This window comes from Nilaparvata lugens, chromosome 14 (assembly GCF_014356525.2).
Source record: "Nilaparvata lugens isolate BPH chromosome 14, ASM1435652v1, whole genome shotgun sequence".
In the NCBI taxonomy this organism is placed as follows: domain Eukaryota; kingdom Metazoa; phylum Arthropoda; class Insecta; order Hemiptera; family Delphacidae; genus Nilaparvata; species Nilaparvata lugens.
The window spans coordinates 7,566,993-7,587,192 of NC_052517.1; the positions used below are offsets into that span (position 1 = coordinate 7,566,993).

Here is a 20,200-nt window from a genome sequence, read left to right on the forward strand (position 1 = left end):
GTACTTTGTAGCACGACTCCAAGGTCAAGGTTTGGAACAGTGAATGACATGAATCATGAGAGGAATTGAAGAAGAAAGAGGGGAAGAAGAACTATAAGAAAATTAGAGGTAGAAGACAGAGAAAGAAGGAGGAGAAAAAGGAAGAATTTAAGGGAGAATGGAATGATTGTCTCCATCCATTTTTTCCCAGGAGAACGAGAGAGGGAGTGTGTGAAACAATGATATGCGAAGAACGAAAGAGAGATTAGTAGAGAAAGAGGTTCAGATTAGATTAGATTTCTTCATTTTTACTTTCCTTGCCCTACTACCATAGGTAAGGAAAGTATTGCTTTCCAAAAAAAATTAAGGTACCCCAATTTCAAGTTTTCTATACGTTTCAAGGTCCCCTGAGTCCAAAAACATGATTTTTGGGTATTGGTCTGTGTGTGTGTATGTGTGTATGTGTGTATGTGTGTATGTGTGTATGTGTGTGTGTGTGTGTATGTCTGTGAACACGATAACTCCATTCCTGATTAACCGATTGACTTGAAATTTCAAACTTAAGGTCCTTATACCATGAGGACCCGACAATAAGAAATTCAATAAAATTCAATTCAAGATGGCGGAAAAAATGGCGGATAATTACTAAAAAACCATGTTTTTCACGTTTTTCTCGAAAATGGCTCTAACGATTTCTTCAAATTTATACCATGTATAGCTATTTATAAGCCCTATCAACTGGCATAAGTCTCATTTCAGGGAAAATTTCAGGAGCTCCGTAATATTCTTGAGAAAAATGGCGGATAATGACTAAAATACCATGTTTTTCACGGTTTTCTCGAAAACGGCTTCAACGATTTCCTTCAAATTTATACCATGGATAGCTATTTATAAGCCCTATCAACTGACATAAGTCTCATTTGAGGGAAAATTTCAGGAGCTCCGTAATATTCTTGAGAAAAATGGCGGATAATGACTAGAAAACCATGTTTTTCACGGTTTTCTCGAAAACGGCTCCAACGATTTCCTTCAAATTTATACCATGGATAGCTATTTATAAGCCCTATCAACTGACATGAGTCTCATTTCTGAGAAAATTGCAGGAGCTCCGTAATATTCTTGAGAAAAATGACAGTTACTAAAAAACCATGTTTTTCACGATTTTCTCAAAAACGGCTCTAACGATTTTTTCAAATCTATACCCTGTATAGTTATTTATTAGCTCTATCAACTGACATGAGTCTTTTTCCTGGGGTACTAATGGGGGGTCCACCCAATCCTTGAGAAATGGACTTTGTAACCTCCTTCTTGTGCATGAGATAGGTAGGTACACGGTTTTTACTTTTTCTTCTTCCATATACCGTGGGTACGGTAGGTAGAGCAGTTTATAAAAAGAACACAGTCATAGTCAAAATATTCATCTGTAGAACAGCTGTTTTGACGAATTTCAAAAAAAAATCATCGAATTTCACAATTTACATAAAGGAAAAAGTACTCTGAAAACAATTGTATATACACATATACAGTAGTCTGATCGTAGTTGCAAATATGTTGCCGTCAATCGTCATTATGTTATTCCCCTTAATTATTCTCGTTTGATAATGAGGCTTATAGTTCAATGAGCAAGGAAAGTTGTGTGAGTGTACCACACCAGATTTTTATGTATGTTAAAATATTTTTGTCATAGTCATTCAATCTCAGCTGATTTCCATGCATGGAATCAAGCCGGTAAACAGCTGTTTGCAGATCAAATAAACATATGATTCTCATTACAGCATACTCTACTGTAACCATACCCTACTGAAACCATATGTTTTCTTTACAGCCGAGTGAAATTCCAAAATAGAAACAGCAAAACTGCTACAAAAAAACCACCTTCAGCGCTCCAAGTGGGAGTTTTGTCAACTTCCGCAAAATTGCTGATTCAGAATTTGTAAACTAAGTTATGTTTATAGAATGCATGTAGTAATGTTAGCACAAGCAGGTAATGTTTTCCATTTCTCAATTATTCTTCTTTAGATTATTATGACAAAAAATAGTGTACGTTACTTGGACGTGAATGTGTTTTGCAGAGCTGGAATGAAATTCTAGCCTCGACTAGAGACATCATTCTCGCCTGCAAAAGGCCCCTTCCCATCCATGTGACGTAAGATACTGTTCCGTCAGAATTATGTTAAAAATTATAACCCTGTGATACGTAGACGGGACAATTCCTAAGCCGTGTTTGTGACAAAATCTTTGCCTTCTGATGCGAATATCGCAGTGGTTTGCGAAAGGCTTAGTACATAGACATTGGCTCTTCTTTCTTAGGGCAACTGATTATTGAAAACAAATGAAAAATCGTCAAAAATACCATTTATTTTATAGAAATACTGCTTCTATAGTGGGGTCCACGTTATAATGACAGTGGAGAAAGATAGGAGAACAACGCTGCCAATCCTCTGTCTTGTCAATGCCTTTTATCAACGGTAGCTGATACAGGTTTATTGATGTAAAATTAACTGTTCAGTCTTGCTTAAAAAAACCAATTATATTTTATTAGGCAAGGAATTATATTTTTCGATTATATCATAATGAGTTTACACAATAAGGATGAAATATTTTGTTAATTAATTATTAATTGTAAATTGTTAAAAGACGATCCGGCAACAGAGCAGAGCAAGAAAGATACCTTTCTTTCTCTCTTTTGTCTATTTTGTTTCTTTATAGTCGAAGACGATTCATAGCAAGGGTGTGGAGTTGGAAAAGGATAGAGCTATCTGTTTTGTCTAATGACAGACAAGGATAGTAACACCAATATTAATCAGGCGCTGACTTTATAACGTGGACCTCACTATAGCAATTAGTGTTCGAGAATATGATACAGTACCAACACAATATGATACAGTATCATCTCAACTTGATACTCAACATCATAATTTGATACAGAACGGGATAGAGCTATCTATTTTGTCTAATAACAGACAAGGATAGCAATACCAATGTTAATCAGGTGCTGACTTTATAACTTGGTTCTAACAACAGCAATTAGTGTTCGAGAATATGATACAGTACCAAGACAATATGATACAGTATCATCTCAACTTGATACACAACATCATAATTTAATACAGAACGGGATAGAGCTATCTATTTTGTTTAATGACAGACAAGGATAGCAACACCAATATTAATAAAGTGCTGACTTTATAACGTGGACCTCACTATAGCAATTAGTGTTCGAGAATATGATACAGTACCAACACAAAATGATACAGTATCATCACAACTTGATACACAACATCATAATTTGATACAGAACAGGTTAGAGCTATAAGTGTTGTCTAATGACAGACAAGGATAGCAACAGCAATATTAATCAGGTGCTGTCTTTATAACATGGACCTCACTATAGCAATTAGTGTTCGAGAATATGATACAGTACCAACACAAAATGATACAGTATCAACACAATATGATACAGTATCATCTCAACTTGATACACAACATCATAATTTGATACAGAACAGGATAGAGCTATCTGTTTTGTCTAATGACAGACAAGGATAGCAACAGCAATATTAATCAGGTGGTAACTTTATAACGTAGACCTCACTATAGCAATTAGTGTTCGAGAATATGATACAGTACCAACACAATATGATACAGTATCATCTCAACTTGAATCACAACATCATAATTTGATACAAAACATGATAGAGCTATCTGTTTTGTCTAATGAAAGACAAGGATAGCAACACCAATATTAATCAGGTGCTGACTATAACGTGGACCTCACTATAGCAATTAGTGTTCGAGAATATGATACAGTACCAACACAATATGATACAGTATCATCTCAACTTGTTACACAACATCATAATTTGATACAGAGCAGGATAGAGCTATCTGTTTTGTCTCATGACAGACTGGATCTAGCAAATGGTTTATTGGTCAGTTTTTCTTTCTTTCTTCTTTTTCTCAAAACAATTCGATATTTATTATTTCTCTTTCTTCCTCTTCTTCTTCTTCTTCTTCTTCTTCTCCTTCTTCTTTTTCTCCTTCTTCTTCTTTTTTTCGACTTGTACTTCTTCTTTTGTTACATTGTATTATTTTTCAGTTTTTATTCTTTAATTTCTATTCATATCTCAATTATAATAATTTAGGTTTCGTTATATTTTTTTCTCCATTGATTATTATTTTTGTATTTTAATAGACTAATATTTATTCACCTTGTTTGTAATATGGTATATATTTTTTTTCTGAATTTGATTTGTTCAATCTAGTAATTATTTAGTGTTGTATTGGAGGGTTGAGTGTAAGAGAGGGCCGGCTGAGCCCCAACTCCGCCCTCCTAGGTAAAAATAAAGGCAGCTATTCTATTCTATTCTATAACACGACATTTTTACACGGCTTTCATTTTCTTGTTTCTCAATGTCACCTACATTTTCTGAACCTCACCCCAAAAAAATGTTCTTAGTAGGGTAGATTTCATCAAAATTATAGACCACTTATCTGATCTAAATTATAATAATAAGTCTCTAACAGGCAATCAGCGTTTTTTAGTGGAGAGGAAAATGTTGGAAGTGAAGGATAAAGTAGTCGTTTTGAAAGGTTGAGGAGGAGGATGAGAACAAGTGGGTGGAGGAGGTGGAAGAGAAGGAGGAAGAGGAGGAGAAAAAGGTGTACAAGAAGGAAGAGGAGGAAGAAGAAGAGGAGGAGGTGGACGAAAAGGAGGTGGTGGAGGAGGGTAGGATGAGGAAAAAGGTAAGAAAAAGAATGGAATTGTGAAAATAAGAAGCGGATTGAATCACTTGAGAGAAAGCTGCAATTTTGGTGACCTCAAAGTAATAAATAATGCACGGTTTTAATGTTTGTTAGCAAGTACTATAATTTCATCGGGGGCGCGACAGTCGAGGCCTGCGACCGTAGAGGACTGTTTTCCAGTGTCGACTGTCGGGCCTGTACAGAAATTAAAGAGTCCTCTACTGTCGCCTGACACAGGCGACATTTGAGGACTCTTTTTACTTTCCTTGCCCTATTACCATAGGTAAGGAAAGTATTGCTTTCCGAAAAAAAATTAAGGTACCCCAATTTCTAAATTTCTATACGTTTCAAGGTCCCTGAGTCCAAAAAAGTAGTTTTTGGGTGTTGGTCTGTATGTATGTGTGTGTGTGTGTGTGTGTGTGTGTGTGTGTGTGTGTGTGTTTGTGTGTGTGTGTGTGTGTATGTGCGTCTGTGTACACGATATCTCATCTCCCAATTAACGGAATGACTTGAAATTTGGAACGTAAGGTCCTTACAATATAAGGATCCGACACGAACAATTTCGATCAAATGTGATTCAAGATGGCGGCTAAAATGGCGTCAAAAACAGGGGTTTTCGCTATTTTCTCGAAAACGGCTCCAACGATTTTGATTAAAGCTATACCTAAAATTAATAGTCATCGATAAGCTCTATCAACTGCCAAAAGTCCCATATCTGTAAAAATTCCAGGAGCTCCGCCCCATTTATGCAAAGTTTGATTTTAGATTCTCAATTGTAAGGCTTCAGATACAATTTAAACAAAACAAGGAATAGATTGAGCATGAGAATCTCTACAATTAATGTTCAGTAACATTTTCACCTAAAATTGAAAATAAGCTCGAAATTAGAGAAAATGTGATTATCCAAATGCAAACTGTTGATTCTATTAAATGATTCACTATGAAGAGATAGCAGACCTCGTGTGTTTCCAGCGTTATTGACCTATCACCAGCTGTCTCATATCTTTGAATAGTAGACTTGAGATGCGCGAGTACACTATCGTCAGGTGATCAATTTTCATAACGGCAAGGAAAGTTGTGTGAGTGCTCCCCTCCACATTTTCTAGGAGTCCTCTGCGGTCGCAGGTCTCAACCGTCGGAGCTGTTAAAAAATTAAAGAGGCCACAACTATATCCAACGGTCTCACTCAAAGATCTTGACCATGATTCATGGTACCGTGTTGTACACGCTAGATTGGTGAGAACACAGCAGGGACAGCGAATCATAATGAGGTTATACGATCATGACAGCAATGGTGACTATTATTGCGAAGTTTACTTACCTGAGAATTTCTGAGTGTATTGAATCTTCAAACACTTGAGGATTTCAAAAACAAAAACTCTATCTGAAGTGTGTACAGCGAGAAGGAATCGCCTCTTGTTCTTCTAGAAGAAGAAAGGAATATATGAAAAAAAAAAAAAAACCCATTCCCATCATTGATTGTGCAATAGGCCTAATGTTGATTAATACTTTGGTATTGAATAACTAAGTGACATTCAATTAGAGTTTTCTCAATATGGGGATAGCAATAAAAAAAGCGCCACCATTCCTTGTAAGATAGTGGGGAAAATAACAATTCTCATGAAATGTAATTTTTTCATTCTTCCTGTGGTGGTGGAAAAAAGGAACATGCACTATATTGTTGTGCAAGGCCTAATGTTGATTAACACTTTGTAATGAATAACTATAGTAGTATGTAGAATAGATTAGCCTATCTATTCTACATCCTATTATAGCAACATTCAATTAGAGTTTTCTCAATATGGAGAAAGCACATTAAAAAAAGCGCCACCATTCCTTTTACAGCATAGTGTGGGGAAAATGACATCTCATACGAACAAATATGAAATGTAATTTTTTCATTCTTCCTGTGATGGAGGAAAACAAGGAACATATTATTGTAGTTTAATTTGCGTCAAATTTGAACGCTAGTAGTGTAGTTTGAGAGTTTAGCGCTAGTAGTGTAGTTTGAGAGTTTAGCGCTAGTAGTGTAGTTTGAGAGTTTAGATATCTGTGATTTAAAGATTTTAAATGTGGGGATATTTTAATAGATAATTGGCCACTTGAAGCAGGTGTTAACTGGGGCAGATGTCAGAACAGCTGCTACAACAAAGATGGCCGCCGTGGGGGGGCTGGGGAACCTCTTGGTTGAGGGTGGGAGATGACAGATGTTTTTGACACTGCTACAACAAAGATGGGGGCCTCTTCCTATTGGTTGGGGCGGTGGGGGACAAAATGGCTGACACTAGGGAAGGGGGGTGGAGGGACGCCATTTTGACCATGCCCTGCTTCCTATTGGCTGGGGGCGGGGCCAAAATGGCTGACTAGGGCAGGGGGGGTGGAGGGGGGCGTGGCCAAAATGGCTGACTGGGGCAGGGGGGGTGGAGGGGGGCGTGGCCACGCCCCTTGATTCCTATTGGTTGGGGGCGGGGCCAAAATGGCCGACTGGGGCAGGGGGGGTGAAGGGGGGAGGCCACACCCCTCGATTTCTATTGGATAGGCAGCTCTCTCAAAACACCACTACTGTCGACTGACACAGGCGACATTTGAGGACTCTTTTTCAGGAGACCTCTATGGCGTTGGCCTCAAATGTCGCAGGTCTCTTCTGTCGTTTGCCTCGTTTGACATTGACCCATTTCATCTACACCTCTATTTTTCTTCTCCTCCTGTCTTCTTTTTCATCTCCTGCCGCCTTCTTCTTTTTCCTCTCTTCCTTCTCTCTTCTTCTCTCAGTTTGGTAGAGAGTTAGTGGGGAGGATATTTTTAATATTCTTCCCAAAGAATGGACATTGATATGTCCAAAGCTCCGCCAATTTATGTAGATGCATAACAATATGATTATTACTATAGTTATTATATTACGAATTGCTTTTTCATATCATATACAGTTCAATAATATTTTCTTACTCTATATTATGTAAATTCATCTATAATTTTTCTGTATGTAAGCTATTGTATATAAGTGTATAAGCCAGTATATATTGTAATCTACATAAATAAAGTACTCAATCAATCAATCAATTACCCGGTCGTGTGTTAATGGGAAGGATATTTTATATCCTTCTGAAAGAATCGACAATAATTATTTGTTGAAACACCGCCGATTTATGAAGTTACATCACATTATTATATTATCGTTATTCTTATCGCATTCTATATTTATTCTCATTGATTAATTATTTATACTTTGTGAAATTCGTTGAATAACTAGCATTACCGTCATTTAATGTGAATTAGTGTATAAGCTAGTAATTTTTTTAACATACATAAATAAAGAAATCTAACCTAATCTCCTTCTGAAGTGACTATAGGCAGTTTAACGTCATACCCAGGACAATAATATTCTCATCTCCTTCTCTTATCTATAGTTATTATATTACAAATTGCTTTTTCATATAATATACAGTTCAATAGTTATTTTCTTAGTCTATATTATGTAAATTCATCTATAACTTTGCTGTATTGTAAGCTATTGTATACAAGTGTATAAGACAGTATATATTGTAATCTACATAAATAAAGTACTCAATCAATCAATCAATCAATCTCTCTCACTAAACTGAGATTTACGTTATAAAGTCAGCATGTCCTGATCAACATCGCTTTGCTTTTCTCTTCTGCTCATAAATTCTTCAACTCCTTTGTTGTTGTTGTTGTGTTCTTCTTCTCTTCTTCATCATCTTCTTCTTCTCTTCTTCTTCTTCTTCTTCTTCTTCTTCTTCTTCCCATTCTTCTACTTCCACTTCTCTGTCTTCTTTTTCCTCATCTTCTCATTTTTCCTTCCTCTTCACCTTTTTCTCCTCCTTCTTCATCTTCCTCTTCTTCTCCCCCTTCTTCTCATCCTCCTTTCAACTTTCCTCTCCCTTCCTTCGTTTTCAAGTCAGAGTAGAACGTATTGTATATAATTAGCAATGGAAACAAATTGGAAGTTGCATTAGTTCAAATGCTAATTAATGAATAATAATTATAATATGAAATTCCAATTGAAAGCTGTTCACCCTGTTGTCAATATTTGCAGTAGCAGGAGTCTTCGGGGTGAATTATAGCATTCAATTTGAATCTTCGTTTAATTTTTATTTTATCAGAGATTGACAATGGTGTAATAACCGAAACCGGTCTTTCTAAGTATCAATAAATCTGTGGTTTTTGACAATTTCTTAGTCTTTTTCATTCAATAATAGATATATATCGGGCACCGAGCTTTGCTCGTTATTTTTATTTATTGATAAACAGAACACAATTCTTTAAAATTATCGTGTTTATATTTTACAGCTGGCTATAGGTCATCTTTATTTCGATTTTTCACATACTCACTTTTTTAATAACCACAGCTGTTTCAGCCAAGGATGAATTATCCTTTTAATGTCGTTCAGCGAGTTTTCCCAAGGATGAGACCTGGTGCAATCGAATTTTTATATCATAAAACTACTATGTTCCAAATTTCGTGAAAATCTTTAGAGCCGTTTTCGAGATCCGTTGAACATAAATAAACAGATATAAATATAAATAACCAGATATAAAAATACAGACATCGCTCGCTTAATAAAATAGGACTATATCAGCAATTTTGTGAATGCATTTAAAGTCCAGTTGCTGTCATTAACTACTAATTATTGACTGAATTTAATATTTTCTAAATTATTTGGCGTAGTGGTTTTGTGTTTTGTTCAGGTTTCGACTTTTAAACATCAAAAATAGCTTTATTTCGATGTGAAAAGTGTTAATTTAAAGTATTGTGCTGACTATAAACCTTAGTGTCCGGTTTCTCATTAGGGAACTTTGGACTATATACGGCGAGGTGGAACTACCCTTGGGTCTCCCCACCATTCAAAGCCACACGCTGATAATAATAATTAGCTACTCAAAAGTCTCCAATCTGAAATAATTACAGGAATTATCAAGTCAGAACTTGGTTCACGGAGATTGAAATCGAGAAGAACAGTGAACCAATCAAAGAGCAGAAGAAGACTAGTAAGCCACGGTTCCCAACTCCGCCCACCTCGCTTCCCATTGGTCGACTCGATTCGTAACAAATAGTTCTCAATTCTGCCACCTAGATGGCTCCATCTACTGGGTTGTTCAACGGTCTCTCTCTCGACTACTTATTTTTTCTCTTCCTCTTCTTCTTCTTCTTCTTCTATCTCGACTCATTCTTCAATTTATCTATCTCTTCTCACTTTGAACTCAATTACAATTTATTTATCAAAATCGTTCAATTTCAATATTGCTTATTATTATTATTGATGCGCCGATTTCCCTTCAAGATCTCACCAATGTCCTTGAAAGAGTCAAAGAGAATAAAGCACCGGGTGAGGACCGAATAACCTATGAGTTCTTCAAGTATGCGCCGGCCGTCTTTTTGGAAAAATTGGTGAAGATATTTAATGAGCTTTTCAATTCTTCTGACATCCCAGAGAACTTCAAGGAATCCATCATATACCCAATCTTCAAAAAAGGAAACAGCAATGAGACCGCAAATTATAGAGGCATTTCGTTTGGTAATACAGTAGCAAAACTATTTGCAGGAATATTGCTGGATAAGTTGGAGAAATGGGCGTCTTCCTACAATATTTTGAGAGAGTTTCAGGCTGGCTTTCGAAAATCGTACTCAACCATTGATAACATATTCAATGTTATGAGCATTGTGAATATCAAGCTGGCAGAGAAAGGGAAAAAAGTATATGCGTTCTTTGTCGATTATTCTGCTGCTTTTGACAAAATTGATAGACATGCTCTGTTTCACAAACTCACTGAAATTGGAGTGTCACAAAAAATGTTGAATACACTGAAGAAGCTGTATGAAGGATCACGTCAAGAGTATGGGGACAAGAGGCCTCTCAGGAAAGTTTGAGACAGTGCAGGTGTGAAACAGGTTGTTTATTGAGCCCCATACTATTCTCATTGTTTATTAATGATCTGGAGGAGTATTTAGATGGAGGGATCAGTGTGGGTGGCATTTGCATTAAACTCTTAGCTTACGCTGATGATATTGTTCTTCTGGCCCCAAATAGAGTATCAATGAGAAGGATGATAGCCAATCTGGAAACATATTGTGAGAGGTGAATTTTCAGGTGAATCTCCAGAAGTCCGAAATCATGATATTTAGAAGAGGTGGTAGGATTAGTAGGCATGATGCTTGGAGATATAATAATGAGCCAATCAAAGTTGTTGGACGCTATAAATACTTAGGAGTGAATTTGTCATCTCAACTCTCATTGAGTCGGCACTTTAAGGAGAAAGCCTCTTCTGCAAAAATTTCTTCGAACGTGTTTAACGGGCTCCTAGCACAGAATAATATACAATTCAAGCAGAAACTTGATGTTTTTGAAGCTGTATCAAGATCCATTATATGCTATGGAGCACAAGTGTGGGGAGGAAGGATAGTTGATGTGGTGGAAAAAGTGCAACGGCTCTTCCTGAAAAAGTCTTCAACCTGCCATTGTGGGCCCCTGACTATTGTTTATTCCTTGAAACTGGAGTTAGCCCACTGCTAGTCCACACTTTGAAGCTGCATCTCAAGTACGTACACCGATGTCTGAGCCTACCCGATCACAGATACCCCTGAATACTAATGAAGAAGGTGATAGAGAAGAAGATCTTCATATATAACGACTGGCTGGAGCTACAAACTGTCTTCGGCATCCCTGCTTCTAGCATTCCATCGTGCAACTTACTGGCGTTGGTGAACAGGGTCAAGGAGGGGCTCAGCGAGAGCTTCGGAAGGAGAAGGATGCGCAGCCAGAGATGTTCAATCTACCCTGAATTGGCAAACTTCACGGATTACATTCATCATCAGGGTGACTTCACACTGGTGAAGTGGTTCCTGAAGGCTAGAACTGAGCTCATCCGACTGAACAAATACTCGTTTAGCCAGGCAGTGAAGATTTGTTCATTATGCAACATGAAAGAAGAAGAAGACGTACCACACTTCATTGCAAGATGTCCCATCCTTTCTGAAATCCGGAGAAGACAACTGAACAACAGTATCCTCACAACTCAGGAGCTGAGGTCAAGACTAAACGGGCAGGACTGGGAAGCTGTAGGCCGGTACTGCAAAGAAGCGTGGCAGTACAGATACTCTCTTGTGCAGGAATACAACTTTCGAAAAAAAACATTAATATTGTAATTGAAAAAAAAGTTAATTTATTGCATGTATGTCAATTCCAATAACTCCTCCTGACGGCACTTTGCCATGGAGATATGCCGACAATTAAATATACAATAATATTATGTAATGATTTCTTTGAAATGTTTTCAATAAAGGCCTTTATTTATTTATTTATTTTATTATTATTTAATATTGCTTATTATTCTTCAATATTGTTAATTCTCCAACATATTTCATAAATGTATCATATTCTTCAGTTTATATTTTGGATTTTATTTCGAATATTTGGAGCCAGTATAAATTGTTATCCACATAATAACCAAATCCAATCGTATCTCCATAATAATGTAAAGCCTTATCAGAGAATGGACGGTTATACCTTTGAGCTCTGCTGATTTATCTCATACTAGCCGTCAGGCTCGCTTCGCTCGCCATATCCGTCTAGCCAGGGGCGGAGCCCCCTGGACCCCAGACTGGATCGTCCAAAAATGAGATCAGCGGGCTCGCTTCGCTCGCCTGCATGAAGACCTCAGCGGAACCTCTGTACCGAATTTGAACGTATTATGTCAATTTGATCTCGAAAAACACCTGTTACTATATCGGCGTATCTTTGGCGAACAAAATTCTTCCACCTCAGCTAAAGCTGTGTACTGAATTTTTTTAAATATATTTCCATCAATTATTGAAAAAGGTGAGGAAACGCAGAAAAACTGAGAAAACGCTAATTTTGGCCGTATCGTTGGCGTTATTTCAAAATTCCTTCTAACACAAAATAATTGCACCCCAGCTGAGCTTCTGTAGTAAATTTGAACATTTTCTGTTCATTTGTTCTCGTTAAAGCTGAGAAAAGGCTGAAAAACGCAGATTTTGGGCGTATCTTTGGAAATTTTTCCAAATCCGTTCTTATTGCGCCTCTAAAGGGCCAACTGAACACACCTACCAAATTTGAAATGTTATGTTATATTTTTATCATATGTTAGGACGACCCAGTCGGGGGTCCAGACTAAACGTCTGGCTAAACGGATATGGCGAGCGAAGCGAGCATGACGGCTAGTAATATAATATTCCCAAGAATAGCTCTGATTGAAGAAGCAGTACCCAATCAATTTTTCCGCGATAAATCAGGACCTCCTAAATAGGTATTTAGGAGGTACTGGATAAATTGGTATTTAGGAGGCCCTGGATAAATGCATTTCAATCTTCAACTTGGTGCCAACCTAACAAAGTCAACTCAACCTAATGCCAACCTGACAAATTTTTCAATTTAGTTACCAGTTAACAACTGTTTCGAAGAGGTACTCTCCCTAGATTAACATATGGTATGGTCATTTCAATTATAAATTCAAGATATTGGAATAAGAAGAATATACATGCTAAAAGAACTTTAAACCCTTAAAAACCACCCTTAGAGTTAAAATATCTCCAAAAGATTCCTTAATGCGCCTCTAAAGGGCCAACTGTACATACCTACCAAATTTGAGCGTTTTTGGTCCGGTAGATTTTTAGTTCTGCGAGTGAGTGAGTCAGTCAGTCAGTGAGTGAGTGCCATTTCGCTTCTATATATATAGATTCAACGGAATAGTAAATCATCGACATTGGAATTGAATTCAATTTTGGATTGTTCAATGATTCTTCAGTTCATACTCTGAGAAACTTCAAGAGCTTATAGCTCTTATAGTATTTAGCTATATTTTCACTTATCAATAGCGTATTAGCAGCATATTAAATAAGTGTATTATCTACTAAATGACACTGACTCATTCACTCACTCATTCATAATCAACAGCAATAAAGACATTCTACTGGACCAAATACGTTCATATTTGACATCTATATTGAGTGGCCTCGCAGTAAAAGTAAATTCGTATGGCTCTGTTGGTGGGGAGTCTAATGCAATAATAGCTTTATTTACTTATTTGTAGACAGAATCACAAATCATATAAATATGATTAGGAAGGAACAACAGGCTTGGCCCAAATCTATTCCATTCCCAAATTTTGATGAATTAATAAATGTCCAAAAAATAGGTTATGTTTCTACTGTAAAACGTTAAAGTTCAATTTTCGTCCAAAAATATATATATAAGCTGAACATTTTGAATTTAGAGAAATTGAAACACCAAACTATATTTAACCTTTACCTTAATTATCACTTCATATTGAATTAATCAAGTTATTTTATAAAATTTTGAACCCAAAAATACACACAACTCCTCTCACTAAGCACAGCTGTTTTTACCATCCTTGAGTCGAATGCGGGGAGGTCCCACCTCGCATTTATGTATCATTTTGTCAATGAGCCTTACGACTGTCATACTTCAGCCGGGAACGACAGTTTATCGTCAGCTGCTTTCTAGTGTCTACATAACCTGACTTCTAAACCTCATGTCATTCACTATGATGCCACAATATAGATTTCGTAGAGGAGTTCTATAAAACCTGTCAATCTTTCCAACCTCATCCTCATTTCTCTTCTCATTCACTGAGAAATATGAGTAGGAAATAAACTATAGTTCGGTCCACGTTATAATGGCAGTATTTGATCAACTTTGATGTTGCTATCCTTGTCTATTATTCCACAAAATAGGTGGTACTATCCTTTTGTAGCTGCATAATGATGCCAAATATGTTTTTGACAATATGGAAATATAATTAATTAAGGCAGAGAACAGGCAACGCTGCTCTTCTATCTTTATCCACTGCCATTATAACGTGGACCTCACTATAGAAAAAATGTGAATCAATTTATTCTCTCCTACTCCTTCCATAATCCTGCTTTACCTTTGCATGTCAATTTCATCTCCTATTAGTGTCTATTCATTGTCAATTCTCATGACTATTCCTTCGTATCAGAGTACATATGATCTTTGTTGAATCCCTTTTCTCTGATACCTTTCATAATGGGTTTTTGAAAGGACCATTTTACGAATCTTTTTCCCCCTAATGGATTGTCAAAAGGAAAGACATATGTCTAAAATTGGAGCTACTCATTGTTACTTCACTTGGCCATTCCTTCATCTCAAAATACAGGGGATAATCTTTGCCAATTTTTCTCCCCTGATTTATTCACTAGTGGAATAGTTATTTGTGCAACTAGTGCGCAAAGTGACAGTTTGCTGCACCGAAAGAAACGTTTACGCCCGAGCCTAGGCGAGGGCGGAATGGTTTCTTGAGTGCAGCAGAGGAACTTTGCGCACATATTTCACATTAAGTTTTTCCTACAGTTACCATTGAATATGAAAAGTGGGTAATTATGGGTAAAATTGCCTGAAATCCATCAAATGTTTTTCTGTGTAATTTTATTATTGATAAAAACCTTAATCCTAAAATCCTAAAGTCCTCGTTGTCCTTGGTTATAATATATAATGAATAATAATTAGCGCGTTGTGCTTGGTTGCACCTCTGCTCACTATAGCAGCCACAGCAGTCACTTTTACCAACTTCATTTGATTTTGCTGCACTGTTGCTCCATATAACCTACTAAGTATTTTGCGTTGCCATGTTGCAAATCTGGAGTGCAGAAAAATTTTTCCCGCACTAGAGCGGAAAAGTGATTCTTTGCGTTCTGTAATCAGTGCAGCAATGGCCACTTTTCAACGTAACTGTAGGAAAAAAATTTTTCATACAGATACCCTGAAAAGTGACCATTTGTGCACTGATTGCAGGCTGCAAAGAATCACTTCTCCGCACTAGTGCGCAAAGTGAGTACTTTGCGTACTCCAGATTTGCAGCATGACAACGCAAAATAGTTAGTAGGTTATATGGAGCACCAGTGCAGGAAAATCAAAATGAAGTTGGTAACAGTGACTGGGCTGCTATAGTGAGCAGAGGTGCAACCAAGCACAACGCGCTAATTATTAAGTAGATATTATAACCAAGGACAACGACAGCACAGTGCCACCACAGCACACACCACACAGCTGCCCCCCGAGGATATTATATTACTGGCCATCAGGCTCGCTTCGCTCGCCATATGCGTTTAGCCAGACGTTTGGTCTGGACCTCCGACTGGATCGTCCTAACATAATTATTATGATAAAAATATGACATAACATTTCAAATTTGGTAGGTGTGTTCAGTAAGCACTTTAGAGGCGCAATAAGAACGGATTTGGAAAAATTTCCAAAGATACGCCCAAAATAGACCCTGATCTCATTTTTGGATGATCCAGTCGGGGATCCAGGGGGCAGAGCCCCCTGGCTAGACGGATATGGCGAGCGAAGCGAGCCTGACGGCTAGTTGTATATAAGTGTATAAGCCAGTATATATTGTAATCTACATAAATAAAGTACTCAATCAATCAATCATCTCCTTTCAGAATAATCCTCTCTCTCTCTCTCTCTCTCTCTCTCTCTCTTTTCATGCCAACTTAATCTCGTGTCTATTCATTGCCATTTCTCATGGCTATTTTTTCGTCTCAAAATACAGATAATCTTTGCTGAAACCTTTTTTCTCAATTTCTTTCCTAATGGGCATTTGAAAGGAAAGAGCATATATATGTATTTCTCTCTATCTTCCTTTCATATCAATCTTCATATCCGTTTTTTACCAGAGGCTCATATTTAACATCTTTTATCGTTTCCTTTTGCCTTTGTACCTCATTCACTTGCTCTTCCGTCCCAACAATGATATTATTCGTTGAAACCCCTTTCCCTGATTTTTGGAGCAAACACATTTCTCTCTCTCTTCCTCTCATGCCAATCTTCATATCCGTTTCTTACCAAGCGCCCTTTTAAAATATATTTCAACCATTCCTTGTTCCTTTGTACCCTATTCTTCTTTCCATTCACTTACATCTATGATGAGGTCCACGTTATAATGGCAATGGAGAAAGATAGGAGAAGCACGTTGCCGACCCTCTGTCTTGTCAATGCCTCCTACAGACGGTAGCTGATAAAGGTTTATTGATGTGATTGACCGAGCGAAGTGAGATCTAAAATTCAAGTCGACGGTTTGGCATTTCTTTTATTGTTTGAATGTTTTTATGTTGCACTTTACGGCGAAACGCGGTAATAGATTTTCATGAAATTTGACAGGTATGTTCCTTTTTAAATTGCGCGTCGACGTATATACAAGGTTTTTGGAAATTTTGCATTTCACGGATAATATAAAAGTTAAAGGACCTCCTTCATACGCTAATATTAGAGTAAAAGTCAGACTATAGAATTATTCATCATAAATCAGCTGTCTAGTGAACTATAATACTACCCGTTCAAAAACATCAAACATCATTAAAATGTATCTTTCCATCAACGTTGTTAGACAGTTGCAGCCAGACCTGATAACAGCGCTCACACTCACATTCCGGGACGACACGTCACGGTACGATAGGACAGAAAGCTATATGTTTATTTAGGATTTTCTCTAGACATTTCAAATTGATAAATTATTCTTTAATTTTTGAGAGAACATAACATAACAGCAGGTCAATGTAACTTACTGAGCGCGAGGTCTACTGTTCACAGAACTACTAGTATTAACTATGTTCTATCTCGTTTGAAAAAATCAATTACATTTTATTAAGCAATAAATTATATTTTTCAATAATTCAATTATGTGAATTTTCATAATTAAGATAAAATATTTTGTTATCTAATTATTAATTCTACATTGTTGAAAGACGATCTGGCAACAGAGCACAGCGAGAAAGAGATAGAGCTATCCGCTTTGTTGAATGATGGCAGTATCATTGCTAATCAAACACTGCCATTATAAAGTGGACCTTACTCCATAAGCTATTTTCTATCGAAGGCAGTGACAAGGCAGAGAATCGGCAATGTTGTTCTTCTATCTTTCTCCACTGTCATCATAACGTGGACCTCATCACAGCTTATCTCACCTTGCTTCCAAACGGAGAGAAATATTCCACAAACGAAAGCTCTTCATTTATGACCAGCAAGTGGAATACATGTTATTGAATTTCTAGGTGGATTCCGAACCTCTACAAGACATTTACAATGAACCGTATATAAAAACTCTCAAAGGGAACTAATGTATATGTTATTGACATTCTAGGTGGTTTCCGAACTTCTACAAGACGATTACAATGAAGTATATAGCAAAACTCTTAAAGGGAACTAATGTACATGTTATTGACATTCTAGGTGGATTCCGAACCTCTACAAGACAGTTACAATGAACCATATAGCAGAACTCTTAAAGGGGAACTACTGTAACAATGTGGCAACATCGCATGTACTGGTCAGTGTATGGTAATGACCACTGATGGAGGGTTCCCCTTTAAAGAAATGAACGAACAATCTTGACCTCATTGTAAAGAGAACAAGGGTTTGCGAGAGGGAAAGAGAGAAAGAGAGAGAGAGAGAGAGAGAGAGAGAGAGAGAGAGAGAGAGAGAGAGAGAGAGAGAGAGAGAGAGAGAGAGAGAGAGAGAGAGAGAGTGATAGAGAGAGTGTGAGAAAGGAGGGAAGGAGAAGGAGTAGGAGAATGTGGTGATAATGGGAGTAATGGATGAGGAGGAGAAGGTGGGGGAGGTGGAGGAGGAGGAGTATGAGGAGGAGAGGGAGGAGGAGGAGAATGAGGAGAAGAATGAGGTGGAGGAGAATGAGGAGGAAAAGAATGAGGAGGAGGAGGAGGAGGACATTGAAGAAGAGTTGTAGGAGGATTTGAAGAAGGAGATGGAGTAGATAGAGGAGTAAGTGATGAAAAAGGAGGAACAGAAGAAGGTGGAGGTGGTGGAGCAGAGAGAGGTGGAGGAGGAGGAGGAGGAGGAGGAGGAGGAGGAGGAGGAGATGGAGGAGTAGGAGAAGGAGGAGGAGGAGGAACGATAAGATAAGAGGGAAAATCACGCCAAGGACTCAGACCCTTCTGTAGACATGCTATCTGAAAACCGTCCCCATGTTTTACAAATTTTCAGTTGTTATTCATTCTCTCTCCTCTCTCTCTCCCACATTCATTTTTTGTCCCTTCCCCCTCCCTTCAACAATATTTTTAACTCTCAATTCCATTATTTATTTTCACAAAATCATGAACAAGCATCACTTGTGTGTGATCAGTCAATTTGTAAATGAAAAAGAATTGAATTCCTAAAGATTTAAGTTTCCTCAAAAACAATATTTTCAGTAGTGAGTTTCAATATTTATGATTTGATCAATCCTGGAAGAAAAATAATTAGAATTTGAAGCTGAAAATTTAGAACTATTAGTCTAGAAAAATGTGAACCTTTAAAAGAATCGTATTTGAAGGTTTCAAAGAACCAAATTTGAGATTTTTCAAGGACGAAATAATGGGGAAATTCCTTATCTTATATTAGATAATTAAATCAATATTAGTAGTTCAAAATTTGTGATCCTATCAACCTTGAAAATTATAAATCTTAAATTAAAAATTTAGTTTCAGTTGTTCAATGTTGCACACTGACCTGGAAAATTTTAAAGCCAGTTTCCGAGCTCGGGATTTAGCCAAGTTCTAGTCTTTAAACAGCTGGAGTCTGTTTAAATTAAATTCCGGAAAAACTAAAAAGTTGAACACAAAATGAAATAAAGAAAGGATAGTGTAATGTTTCAGCTATTTTGAATTATCTAGGAATGTTTTATTTCGTTAAGGAAAAACGTTTCCAATTATAGAAATGGGAGAATAAAGATTATCATAAAAACTACGACTACGCCCCTTTTAGGGAAGCAAATTTTCTAACTCCAGCTATTAAAAGGCTACACCTTTTCCAATTGTATTTGAGGAAGTATAAAGTTAATTTGAGAAAGTATCAATTGTGTTTGAGAATAGTCACTTGTAATTGAGAGAATGTCAGATGTAGATGAGAATAGTCAATTGTATTTGGGAAGTCATCACATGTAATTGAGAATAATAAAATTGTATTTGAGAAATCGTCAAATGTAAATGAGAAGATATAAATTGAAAATGAGAAAATTTTCCGATTGAAATGTCGTGACTCTTCTGTAGCCTACAGTACAGGTTTGATTTGAGCAGGAAAGGATACTGTACTACCAGAGACAAGAAATATATATATGCTTATCCTTAAATAAAGAAATATATATATGCTTATGCATATCCTTTATCTATGGTACTACGTACACAGTATTCCAATACTTACTACAATCACTTCCAATGTTTGTCTCCAAACATTTTGTGAAATATTGCACTTGATGAAGATCAAATTTTCTATGTTCACGGCGCTATTGAACTTTATCATCAATAAATTGAATCTCTTGATCAAACAACTCGACAATTATTCAATGGATTTTGAGGCTTGAACATTTTTTTTTCAAAAACTAAACGTTTTATTGGAGTATTAAATAAATTATTATATATCATTTTATATGAGTACAGTTACGGAAAATAAAAGTACTGGTT

The 20,200-nt window shown here is 36.8% G+C and overlaps 1 protein-coding gene across 1 annotated transcript in view; it reads right to left on the reverse strand.

Annotated features, from left to right (window-relative positions):
* Window positions 1-20,200, reverse strand: part of LOC111043478 (echinoderm microtubule-associated protein-like CG42247) — a 115,223-nt gene that overhangs the window by 84,743 nt on the left and 10,280 nt on the right.